The sequence below is a fragment of the Misgurnus anguillicaudatus genome, unplaced genomic scaffold, assembly GCF_027580225.2.
Source record: "Misgurnus anguillicaudatus unplaced genomic scaffold, ASM2758022v2 HiC_scaffold_33, whole genome shotgun sequence".
In the NCBI taxonomy this organism is placed as follows: domain Eukaryota; kingdom Metazoa; phylum Chordata; class Actinopteri; order Cypriniformes; family Cobitidae; genus Misgurnus; species Misgurnus anguillicaudatus.
This window is the reverse complement of record NW_027395283.1, coordinates 9,448,595-9,462,736: the sequence shown is the minus strand read 5'-3', so window position 1 is coordinate 9,462,736 and position 14,142 is coordinate 9,448,595. Positions and strand designations below refer to the sequence as shown.

The window sequence follows — 14,142 nt, the reverse complement described above, 5'->3', positions numbered from 1 at the left end:
ATCTGCTTGCAAAGTTAATTACCTGCCCGGTGTTTGACGGGTTTTGGCGGTCCTGCTTAAATAGACAGACCTGAGGGCATTGACACTTCACCCATTTGCATTAAGCTTTGTATAGTTAGAACCCCAGTCATGTTTTTGAATGGTCGTGCATCATTTCCTCAGTTTCCACTGAGACAGGAGAAATACAGATTTCAGTGTTTCACTTCCTTCTTCCAATGATGTAAAAATCATCATTTTGCATCATTGAAAGAGGGAAGTCCAATATCTTTGTTGAGGAAGTGAGACTACAAACACCCCTTTTCTTGGTCAAATAGGCACCAAATTCGAAATGTATGTTACATTTCGACTACAAATATGTCACACTTTCAATAAAGATGAATGTTTCTACGGGTGAAATGCTCCTTTAAAAAGACCTTGGTTATAGCCTACTTACCCTTGTCTGTTCTCTTATGTGGGGTGTCAACTAACATCTTTGTGTTAAATAGTTTCATTGAGCACTTGAGGACCTCAGTGGGGCTGTTTACACTTGGTATTAAGATGTGTTTTCATCGATCGGATCACAAGTGGACGAGAGAGACACATGACGTTTACACCTGGTATTTAAATCCGTCTCTTTTGTCCACTTTCGACCGCTTCTGTGCTGAATAATATGAGGGGGTGGTCTGTGAGACGGTGGGCGAGTCTCTCTGCTGTCATTCAAACCCGAGCGGGAGTAATTATGAGTTTATATGGACGCAAACTAATATAATGTCGGAGTGCACTGCTTGTTTAGCAAGTAAACATGCTGCACAGTGTTTTGTACATGAGTATGTAAGAGCTTTCTTTGAATTTTCAGCGCAATTGATGAAATAGGATCGCGCAACTTTCAGACGCTTTCAAAACGAAACTACGGAGATCAGCCGCTTAGTTTTATCAATGAAAGGCTAAAAATAGCGCTGTTCACCGAATGTTCACGCCAGAAGTCAAAAAAAGACGTGAAACTTGTGTTTAATACCTCAGATTAGATAAATGGGCGGAGAGAAGTTCGCGTGTGGCTGTTCGAACGCATTCAACCACATGTGCACTCCGCAGCTCCAAAGCGATCCGATCGAAAGTGGTTTCGACCACCTCTGGATGTGGTTGAAAGTGGTCGAAAGTGGACGAGCTCAAAACGTTTTGAACACCGTTTACACCTGGCATTAACGTCGTCCACTTGTGATCCGATCGACGAAAACACATGTTAATGCCAAGTGTAAACAGCCTCAGTGTGTTAACTGCACATAAAACATGTCTCACTCCTTCATAACGCTGTTTCTCCAGATCATCGGAAACTACAGGCTAAAAGCTACATATTGCACACAATAATCCTGCTCTTAAATCTCGTGTCACATCAGTCAGATTCTCCTTTACAGACAGAGACCGCCCGCCACATGAGTCAGTAGAGTAACGTTGCTTTCAGCCAATAAAAACAGAAAAAATACTGACATGTTCTGCTGTTGATTGGTTAAGACCGTCTACAGCCCTTCCTTTTTGTTTCTCGAAAAATGGAAGCAATGAAACCCATTTTCCGGTTTACCAGAAAGCCTTGCACATTTCTGAGAGTTAAAAATAAAAATGTGTACTAATGAGTTTTGCAGTGGCACCAGCGCTTAAAAAATTGTTGCACCTGTAAAAAATATAGTCGTAAAATGTGCACAGCCTGGAGCTCTGCTTTTACAACTACATGCAGTATTTACTTCAAGGAGGTCACACACCAGGTGAGAAGCATCGCATCATATTGTGTCCTGTATTTAAAAATCAAACACAATATTTTGTATGAATTTATGCACACCACTGTGACGCTGCTTAAATCCCTAAAATCAGTTCTGGACATGGATGGACAACTAGCTAACCTGATGACAGTGAGAACATTTGAAATATGAACTCTTATTTTAAAATACTATAATGGTCAGCTCAGATTTCTGTTAAGAGAATGACCCTGAATTCCCAATCAGTATCTGTTTTGTGTTTCATACGTCTTGGTTTGCTAAAACATCTTATCATTTAATATTCATATCCAATTCTGCTCAATTGAGGAAATATTTATTCAATTACAAAAACGGCTTGTCAGGACCTGCTATCAAGTAAATGTAGAGAGTGGACTCATGCAGTTATTTAGTTTTAGTAAATAATGACCCAGCAGGTATTGACTCTTAACCCTTCAGTATTGTAGTTCTGTTTATATGAACTAACAGCTTTAAGTTGCCGTGTCGAGTCTTATGTAGTGTTGGTTAGTGATGGCTCGTCATAAAGGGGCTGTTTAGTTTTTTCTTCATTACTCTTTCTGTAACAGATGGAGAGAGAGAGAGAGAGAGAGGGATATATATTGAAGTGCTGCATGTGTTTGATCTCAGTGTTTCTCATATAAAAGGCAAAAGGCTGACAGGATTTTCAAAGTGTTGGTGATCAAAGGCAGCGAGTTTGTTCATTTCTCATTCTGCCGCTTTCAGGAGGTTCATGTGAAACTTCAGATTCTCTCTCATATGATGTGCAGACAAATGCGTTTTCACTTCATGATGAGCTGCAGTCTTTGAGCGGTCATGAGTTTAATCTGACCTGTTTTTAACATCTCTAGCAGACTTTAGAGATGTGAGTGAGTGAGTGGTCAACACAAATAACATCTCGCTTATCTCACTCGTGTCAAAACTCTTGATACCTGCAGCTGTCATTGAGAAATGTGTTGTATTAAACTGTCGCATTATAAATATAGAGCATTAAAACTTTAAGAAGATTACTAATAATAATGTCATTTTAATTCAAACATCTGCAGTCAAACGTGCCTGGACGCAGGATGTGGAAAGCAAAAGAGCGTTAAATTCACATGCTAACCTTACGAACGGTGATGTTTCTGTTCTTGATGGAGGCATCACTGATGAAAGAAAAGGTCTGACCTTCATTGTGTTGAGATCTTGCTCCCTCCCTCGTGACGGCTTGAACTGAAGGTCACAGTAGAAACATCTTCATCTCTTGTAGGGCTGTGAGGTGAATGATGCTTTCAAAGGAAAGTTAAGAGCTGGAGAAGTTCAGGTCGGGTGAGACAAGTGAAATTTGGCCTTAAGACTCCGTTAGCCATTATAATGTTAGGGTTAAAGAAACATTTGCACTTCTTGGTTGGGCTAATTATGGTAAAACATGAGTGTACTTTTCTATACTTGTGTTCCTGAAGCTGAACTCATAGAGCATTGTGGTGGCGACACAAAGGTCATGAGTTTGACTCCATAGAAACCCAAATACTGATAAAAAGAAAAAAACGTATAGCTTGAATGCAAGTTCCATTAGATAAAATCATCTGCCACATGCATCATTGTTATTGTACTTTTGAGTGTAATGATAGTTGACAACTTCAGCAGAGAAAAGAATGAACAATGTGCAACACTGAAATGCAGCAGAACTTTACTACAAAAATACTTACATTGCCAGTAATGTGAGCCCTCCATCCTCTGATGTCATCAGCTGTGATGTGTGTGCGTGTGTGTGTGTGTGTGTGTGTGTGTGTGTGTGTGTGTGTGTGTGTGTGTGTGTGTGTGTGTGTGTGTGTGTGTGTGTCCACAAAGATAGGAATACCAGTATTTTTGTGACCTCGTGGGGACATTTTGATGTCCCCATGAGGAAAGAAGCTTATAAATGTAGACAGCAGAAGCAGACAATAAACAGGTGTTTATGAGATTTGGCACCATGTGTGTGGCTATACAAATCTCACACAACAGATGTGTGTTGGTAAAACATCTGATGTCCTCCTCACAGTAAATTCATATTGAACAGCTGAGAACACAATAAATTCAGTCTAGATAAACAAAAAAAGATTATATATAAAAACTCAAAGTTCACCAGCAAACACAATTTAGGTTGCAAATATGATGCAGAACTAAACGTTGAAAACGAATTTAAGGAAGCAAAATGTAATATAAATCTTGTAGTTCATGTAAGTGTAGTTTTTAGGGACATGTTTTCAATTTTGCAGGCCGGTTTTAATAACAGTTACAACTTTACAAATTAATGATTTACAAACCATCTTCTGGGATTAAAAAAACTACTATCATGACTGACCTAAATCTCTTTATGATGGCCACCACTGTATCTATAAAGTCATCTTTATCCTCTATAAACCCTAGAACAGAGACACCATCAGGGGATTCAGGTCATTATCCTTACCGGCCTCCTCCAAGTCTGGACCTCAACCCCATCCAGTGAACTTAAAAATAAACTGCACTTGTCCATTCAAAGGAAAGCTTTTAGCTGGAGTTACAGAAGACATTGAATTATATTACTGATGAAGCCCTGAGGAAATATTGACACTATGCCAGAGAGATGTGCTGCTGTAATCACTGCAAAAGGTTGACATACCAAATATTAAAAGTGATTAAAAACACTACGACTCACTTCAGCTGATATTTGTTTTGCTCAGAGCAACCATCATTATAAAATGAAATCATGTTTTGGAAGCAAAAAAGGTGAATATTATTAGATCTGTCAGGTGTCTTAATCATTTTGATTACCACTTTATATAAAGTACAGAAATTCACTGGGGGGCTCTAGTTTGGAAGGGGTTAATTTAGATGATGGGTTTGAAATAACTAATAACTTTACAAAGATTCCTCAATAATATGTTTTCTTAACTAAGAGGAAGAATCAGACATGAAACTGATGCATAAATCATACAGTGCCGCTGTGACGTGTCATGTGACAAGCTTACTCATGCATTATGTTAGGAATATGACGGGCCGTTGAATTATCAGAAAATAATGCTCACCCAAGGTGTTAATGCAGTACTACTGTACGTGAAGTGGAGTTACACCACAGGTGGGCATTATTTTCAAATAATTCAACGGCCATATAATTCAATATTCACAAACATTACTCTGGTGGTTATTTTAAAACATTTGACAGGTCAGGTGTGCGTTTATAGAAAAATAATTAACAACTGTGGAACATCTCTTAACCAATCAGAATAAAGCATTGAACAGACTCGTGGTATTTAAAATAATATATCACAGGTCTGTTGAATGTTTCATTCTGATTGGTTGAGAGATGTTTTCAGGTATGCATTATTTTTCGGTATGTTTGTTTTCTGTATGTGATTTATGTCTAAAATGCAATATATATTCAGTGTTCACATGAGGATACCTTTAATGAGGTGGTGACTGTAAATACGAGTGTACATTAACTCATTCAAAGTTGCCCACCTGCATTTTTGTGATTTTAACAAAATTTTCACAAAATTCCTTGCACGAAGAATTATTTTCTATAAATATATAAACATACGAATTATATCAAATTAAAGAATACCCCCTCTGCTTTCAAACAAACAATAAATAAACAAACAAACAAACAAAATGGGGGAAAAACGTTTCATTATATATTTACTTTTTCTACTTAATTTGACCACTGAAATATGGATATTTCTCTTCAAAAATACAACATTTTGAGCAAAAAGCTTAAAAAATTGCATTTTTGTAAAGGAATTTATGTTAGAGATCAGACTCAGAATGACTATCAAACATAAAGGCAGTTAAAATAAATCATTTAATCTTTTTAACTTCCATTTTTGATAAATTCGGTTTGGTGCTATCTGGTGGATAAAAGCGGTATTACACTTTCACTTTGAAATTCGTCAAGAAAGGCATATTTATTAGTTAAATATGAACTCATAAATGATGAGATAACTCGTCAATGGCGGTGAATGAGTTAATGGCTGCCTGCCATTGTTTCTCCTCTCAGGGGACAGAGGCAAAAACGTTTATGACACAAAATTCACAAATACCTTATTGCAGGGTTTTTGTCTCTGAAATCCTTCACTTCATAACTTGAAAACTATGGATTATTTAAAGCGTCCATAACACTTTTCTGATGTTAATCTGGAGTAGGCTACCTAAAGAGTAGTATTACATCCTTCATCTATCTCCCAAGAGTCTTTAGTTTAATTAAATTTTTAAAAGAAAGATTAACTTACGTGCCTATTTCCAACTGTTTCCCCCAGTTGGGACTTTCAATGAAATCCAGCGTTAAAGCAACACTAAAGAGTTTTTTTACCTTAAAATAACATTTCCAAAAAAGTTTCAGTGGTTCATCCACTCTAAACAGGGTGAATGGCACTTTCACATTCGCTCTACAGCCCTCTATCGGCCAAAACCGCACTAAAGAAGTTTCCAACCGTCGGGTCGCGGTCCTGAAGTTCTACTGAAAACTACAAAAACATGCTTTACGGCAGACCTACAATCCAATCAGAGCCCCGTATGCTGCAGTATTTACGACAGTGCTAATGAACAATTACGCTTCTAACCTTCCAGCAAAGAGCAAAAACTCTTTAGTGTTGCTTTAAACAAACACACACACGCAAAACTCTGCTTCTACCCCGGATAATAAACTATATCTATTGTTTCCATAATGATGGCTTTCTTCTCCTACATCCAAAAACACACTTCATCTTTCTGTTAGAAATGCAGAAAGTTTTCTGTTAGGATTAGAGTGTGAATTAGGGTCAAAATAAACACAAACAAACACACACACACACACATAAACAAACACACACACACACATAAACAAACAAACAAACACACACACACATAGTAGTTACAGCAGTGAGCGTATGATGATTTATAGGTCAGCTCAAGTCTTAAATGACCTTTAAGATTCCTTTGTTCTATTTACAAAAGTATGTTTGTGCGTGCGCGTTTGTGTGTGTTAGTGCGTTTGTGTGTGTGTGTGTGTGTTGTAATCTCTTCTGTGGGCTAGAGAAACTCTGTTGGCCTGCAGCAGGTCAAATGTCAAACTTTAAACTCTATTACAGAAACACAAACTGACAGCCACAAGATTTCAAACACTGATATTTGACTGCAAGCGTTTATACACAGTGTTTGTATTCCACAGCCTCCTTCAGCTGAGAGACGCACTGATCTGAGATCTGATTATCATCAGTCCACTGCCTGTGTGTCTGTGTGTAAGAGCAGCTTTGTCCTTTGAATAAAGCTTTCTCTTGTTTTAACAAACACTTGAATATTTATTTATCATATTATCATGCAGTTTACTGAAGAAATGAGACTCTGAATCTGTATGAATATGAATCAGAGTTATGGTATTATTAATGTTTTGCTTCATATTATCAGTTAAATGAATATAATAGTTTATATGTGACAGAAGGATATAAGTTTGTTTGTTTGTTATGGGTCTTTTATTGTTTTACTCAAAGTTTATAGAACTGAAGTCATCATCATTAGAAGGTCTGCACAAAACATCTAAATGATTTTCAGGTGCATCACATGTATATAAATGTTTAAGGCAGTACATTAATGATCCGTTTCATTGACTAATCCATTAGTATATATTTCATTATTAAACTTGACGCAGTCATTAAATGCAGAAACACAAAATACTGCATTATACTTTACTGTACTGTACTGTACTGTAGGTGTTATTATGGTACACATAGAGTATGTGATGTGATAGAGTCCCGTAGGGAGAGTTTGAGGAGTAATTGTGTGTGGTTTGCAGTCCTCATTTGTTGGACAGAAGTGAAATATGAACTCCACGTGCTCTCATTCGGGATTTTTCTGGGCCTCTACAGTGCTGCCACCGAGCTCATATTTATCTGAATGTTGTAATAAAGTCAGAAGGCAAACACACACACACACACATTTTGACTCAATCTGAAAATAGCAATACATTTCAGACTTTTATGAATAAAATTTGAGTCTCTTTCTGTCTCTCTCCCACTGTATTGTAAATGTCATGTTCACTGTAAAAAACTGTAGTTATGCAGCTGTTTGCCAGTAACTTGCTGTAGATATATGTCTGTTATTTACTGGAAACAGTTTGTTCAAAGTGAAATGAACATTAAACAATAAGAAGTCCTTTACAGAATAAAACTTAAATAACAATGGTTACATGAGGCTGATATTTTATAATGTTTAATCTTCATTTCACTTTGAACAAAGTGTTTCCAGTAAATAACATAAATATAATCTACAGTAAGTTACTGGGAAACAGCTGACAGTAATATCGTCATTTCTACAGACATTTTTACAGTGTTTCTTAAAGCTCCACTGTGTAGGATCTACTCCCATCTAGCGGTGAAATTCTATATGACAACCAACTGAATATTACTTTCTAACCCACAACCATAAACGTAGCTTAGACACTCCTTTTTCATCCACGCGAGGAAAAATATCACAGGGGCTGTTACACTTAGTATTAAGATGTGTTTTCGTCGATCAGATCACAAGTGGACGAGAGAGACACATCACTTTTACACTTGGTATTTAAATCCGTCTCTTTTGTCCATTTTCGGCTGCTTCTCTCCAGATTACTGAGGAGATGGTCTGTGGACGAGACCCTCTCCTGTCATTTAATCATGAGCTGGAGTAATGACAGGTTTAAATGGACGCAAACTAATATTATGTGCAATGCTTATGTTTTAAGTAAACGTTACATGTCCGTGTATATGTAAGAGCTTTCTCTGATATTGGTGAAATAAGATCGCACAACTTTCACACGCTTGTAAAATGAAACGAAAGACGCGCAGATCAGACGCTTTTATCAATGAAAGGCTAAAAATAGCGCTGTACACCGTGTGTTTGTGTTAGAGGTCAGAAAAGATGAAAAACATTTATCTCAGTACCTCACATTACATAAATGGGCGGAGAGACGGCGTGTGGCTGTTCGAGCACACAAAACCACATGCGTGTTTACACTAACTGCATAACCATGCTATAGTTAGCCAAGGAACTATAAAACTTCAAGTTTACAACGTAGACTGTATAGATGTAAATGAATATGCTGAATTACCTGTGGTGAAGATAGAAAGTAACTTAGCAACTTCAGTGTCCCTTGAGCCTCATGATCTTGGTAAACTAACTCCAATATTGACTTTGGTCTTGATGTTTTTCCTGTCGCGTTGTCGTTTTAAATTCCCTTTTCGTTTCCTTGGCGACGTGTTTTTATGTCCTTAAGAAAAGGTCTTCAACAGGCTTTCAAATCTGCCTCAAATCAAAGCATTAGATCGCCGGATCATCACGGTGTGCGGCTGTTGTAAAATCCGAAGGATTCAGTCTACGCAGGTCGCATATTCGGGCTGCATACGTCATCAAGCCTGGTTTATTTAAATTAACTGAGCATTACATTCGCAAGTCATAATCATATTACATAAATTTACAATTAACTAAGAATAATTGTCAGCTTTATAATTGTTAATATTCTGAAATAAGACTGTCTCGATGACGTTTACCGCCTACACATGCAACCTCCGTGCAACTAGCGTGAGTGTTGTCTGAAAGCGTGAAAGGCGGAGCTTGAATTTCAGGAATGTCCCTCGTCGGCGAATGTATTTCAAAGATGGAGGCACAACATGGATTCAGCCAGAGAGCGCTACGGCGGTATGTATTTTAAATAGCAGATTCTACACTTACGAGAATACTTTGATTAGTGGGTGGAAGTAATTACACATGAATGAGCACATACTTTTGAAAGAAAACATGGGTTTTTGCTAAGAATTAACTAAAAGAAGTACACAGTGTAGCTTTAACATTACACAGACATAAAGCATACAAATCATGATTTAAACAAAGATTTTATAAACGTTTGTCCCCTTCTGGAGTTTTAGGACAAGAAAAATAAATTGCCCCAGCTGAATTTCATATTTGCACACGCTTTCTGTTTTATGCGCTTAACTAAATGAATTATGCAAATCTGATCATGCTTGTTTCCTTATCTTACTGAACGTCTTTTAAGTTTTGTCTGCAATATATTTTACTTTATAAGATTATCACTGAGGTCCAGGTACATGCAGTTTCTTTTTTAAAACACCAAAAGTGCACTTGACTATATCTGGATTGCTGCTGTATTTCTTTTATTTTTATGAGGACATTTTTAAGTACACTCTAAAAAAATGCTGGGTTATTTTCAAAAAGAGACAATCTCAGTTCACTGGGTTGTCATTTAACATATGCTGCGTTGTTTTAACCCATTGTTGGGTGAAACATTGTCTGGGTTAATTTCAACCCAGCTGCTAGGCTCTTCCCTGTTTGACCCAATGCTAGGTTGAAAATAACACACAGCTGTTACTGATGGATACACACACGCACGCCCGCACGCACACACACACACACACACACACACACACACACACACCCTGCTGAAAAAAACAGCATACCAGCAGCAATACCAGCATATGTTGTGTTTTGGTGCTGGTTTGCTAGTGAACACCAGCTAAACCAGCATCAGCACCAGCATTAGCACCAGCTAAACCAGCACCAAACCAGCATTAGCACCAGCATCCCATGCTGGTCATACCAGCAAGACCAGCATATGGTGTGTTTTGGTGCTGGTATGCTGGTGACCACCAGCTAAACCAGCATAGACCAGCATAATTCCCATGCTGGTGTGATGCTGTTTTTTTCAGCAGAGCAGTGAGTTAGAGTTGTGCTCATACATTCAACATAAACATTTACTGAAGACTGCAAAAGAAAGCCACGTGCATTTAAAATACATGTCCTCGTGTAATGAAGGGTGCATGTGTGTGTGCACGTTTAGTAACCGTGAGCTTCCCGCACTTTGATGAAACACGGAAAGCGCGCGCATGGATATATGGGGCTGTTGTCGTGACAACCGATAACGGGACTCTCGTGAAGGGGGCAGCAGAGCGCCAGTGTAGCAAGTCTCTCTCTCTCTCTCTCTCTCTCTCTCTCTCTCTCTCTCTCTCTCTCTCTCTCTCTCTCTCTCTCTCTCTCTCTCTCTCTTTCTCTCAGTGCACGGGAGCAGCGTGCGGGCTGGATCGCATTTTTTAGCTCGAGTCTTTGCTTTATCGTCGGACCTTCCGCGCTCTTCGTCCGTTCCGCGTTTTTTCTGTCTGTGGATTATTTTTGTGACGATGTTTTTGTGGGGACGCTCCTCGTGTCGGCAGCTGCAGGCGTGTTTTTTCCGACTGTTATGTTTTATTCCCACAGGACTCCCGGTGATCAGCGTGGACAGTCAGAGATCCACCGACAACATCACCATCAGACAGGGAGACACAGCCTTGATCCGGTAAGACGAGAAGTTTCTTCAACTCACTCTCTCTCCTTCATCATCTAGCTGCCCTTCATCCCTCAGCATCAGCACCACTGCGGGAGAATCTGATAAGAACTCTTAGTGTTACACTCATCTCAATCTCATCGAACTGGATCTGATGATCAGAAAACATTTAGATACTGATAGTTCACCCAATCATGTATTCATAGTGATTTTTTTCTTACTATGGAAGTGAATCGGGCTTATGATTTAAACATTTCTCAAAATATCTTCCTCCGTGTTCATCAGAACAAAGACATTAATACAGGTTTATAACAACACGAGAGTGAGTAAATGATGACAAAATGTTTGGGTAAACTATCTTTTTAAGTTTTATCTATAGGGACTGTTATTTCCGACTGATCGCAGGGTGTGTGTGTGCGTGCGTGCGCGTGTGTGTTAATGTTATATTAGTGTTAATGCTTCTCTTCACAGAGATTTATCATTGGGTTTCTGTGTATGTAATTCGCTCTCATGAAAATGAAGAACAAGCACTGTGACGCTTTCATGACCCTGACTGTGAAAACCAAGCTAATGTCTCAAATTCTGAGGTAATGGGCATCAAAGCTTGATTGAAGTCTTTGTCATGATTTAACTCGGTTAATATTAAAGATATCAAGGTTATATTGAATGACATGATGAGTTTATGTAAAGCTCACATATGAGTAGTAAGAGTAATTGATGCTTTTGATTGACGGTTAATCTGCTCTTACTTTGGGCTTTATTGGTGATCTTTTCTGGTTTTGGAGATGATCAGGGATCAGGAGAGGTTTGCATGACCTATTTGGACTTCGCCTTGTCTTTCACATTTGGACACAAAATTCACTGTACAGACTTCATGTAAATTAGGCTTTACCGGTCAATGCACATTTATAATATAATGTTAGAAATCTTTACTTGCTCTATGACAGTGCTCTACAACATGGTGCCCAACGAAGCTCATTCTATTAATAGCATCCATTTTAATATTTATTTATTACATTTTTTTATGTTAGCTTAGCTTCTTTTGTGTATGTTAACATTTTAAAGGTGCAGTGTGTAATTTTTAGAAGGATCTCTTGACAGAAATGCAAAATATTATACTATATTATCAGTAGTGTATAAAGACCTTTTTATAATGAACCGTTATGTGTTTATTACCTTAGAATAAAATGTTTTTATCTACATACACAGAGGGTCCCCTTACGTGGAAGTCGTCATTTTGTGCCGCCTTGTTTCTACAGAAACCCTTAACGGACAAACTTTTACTAAGTTGTCTCCGTCAATTAAATGTTTTTCCAATGGCGGCTACCATAGCTTCTCTATGTGTTTCAAAAGCAAAAGGTGAGCAGTGGACTGAGCCGTTGGTTGCAATTCGCAACCTCACCACTGAATGCCACTAAAATTTACACACTGCACCTTTAAACAATGATTAAACATATCAACAAGTAAAATAAAATTAAATCAACAAGTAAAATAAAAAAGTTTTGAGTCGACTATATCTAGAAGTAGCCCTCCAGATTGTTTTATCTATTGTGGTATTTCTCACAGAAAGGTTGGAGACCTCTGATCTATAACGGCCATATTATTACTTTGCATACTGGTGAGTTTTCAACTGGTGAGTGTATTATTCATCTTTCCCCATTTTAATGTGTGAATAGCAGACTGCTCGGCTGTATTCAGGCTGCCATCACATTCACCAATTCACTCATTCATTCATACACCGACGGCGGCAAGGCGCCATCCAGCATCTGGGGTTAGTTGTCTTGTTCAAGGACACCTCGACACTTGGTCAGGTGGAGCCGAAGATTGAACCACCAACCTTCCGGTTTGTAAACAACCTACATGAACCAATGAGCCGCTGCCGCCCCCAGTGACAAGTTTAAGACGCTGACAAGTTGAATTTACTTAAAGAATTTCAGGAACGTTGTTGAAAGTAATGTGAACGAAAACTTAATTACATTTCACTTTCAATTTCAAGTTGATTTAACTTGAAATTAAATCATGTCATCCACGTCTCCACTGTTTCTCTTATTTACGTGGAATTCTGTAAGAGGAAAATGAGACGGTCGTCTTTGAAGAAACAATCGTTATTTGTGCCGTTCCATTGGGGGCCTTGAAAAGGTCGGAAATGACATCCTTGAGCTTTACAATCGCATGATTGTATTGAGTAAATCTTCAGAAAGACTCTGACTGAAGCATGTGATGTATTTATTTCTTTTACCTGTCACCTGACGTCTTCTGGGATTTGTAGTTAACTTCTTTTGTGTGTAACTTTGCTGTACCCAGAAGGCACGTTATCCTCATTTGGTGTACTGTATGCAGCGTTTATGGCAGCAGAGCGGCCGTCTCCTCAGATAAAGGAGTGAGGTTAGTGAGTCCAAACGGGATGTGATGATTATCCACAGCACTTCCCGTGAAGAGCTTCATCCAGCAGGATTAATTTGCAAAGCTGTTTATCATGTTGTTCCACCAACAATAGGAGTTTTTGTTTCTAAGGCATTATTGTGTGTGTTGGACAGAGATGTGTTAACTGTTTATTAAATGATAGCAGCTCTCTGAGGCATTGCTATCTAATTTACGACCCGTATTTCTGGCCCCCTGATTTGCTGTTGTCTGTCTGCGGTGTGAAGATTCCTCCAGTATTCAAAGCTATTTTCCCACAATGCCGTCATTTTAATTGGTTTTTAACACTCGTGGCAGAATGAGAGGACACATTGTTGGTTTATTAAAACATCATCTTCTGTGAAAGCAATACTCTGAGTCAATTATCACGTTGACTATAACAGCAGCACACGCATATGCTATTTTTAAGATGACGAGCGAGAGGTTGCGCTGGACTGTTTTTTGGCTCGTGACTCTCATGTTAGCACCTCAGATTCTTCTCAATATGAGCACTGCGTTCATCAATGTCCATGCAGAAGATTCACCACAGTTCACTGTTTGCATGAAGGCTCCTGTGTAGTCTTATTATTGATGTCCATTAGACAGCAGCTCCAGGTCACAGATGGCTTTGGGGCAAAAAGCTAATCAGGCTACATATAATGTTTGTCTACACTGACTCCAGTCCTGCTGAAAGTAGAGATGTGCACTTTTCACTATTAT

At 38.4% G+C, this 14,142-nt stretch overlaps 1 pseudogene; it reads left to right on the top strand.

The window, feature by feature from the left end:
• LOC141363252 (limbic system-associated membrane protein-like) overlaps nt 1-14,142 on the top strand; it is a 160,537-nt pseudogene that overhangs the window by 63,070 nt on the left and 83,325 nt on the right.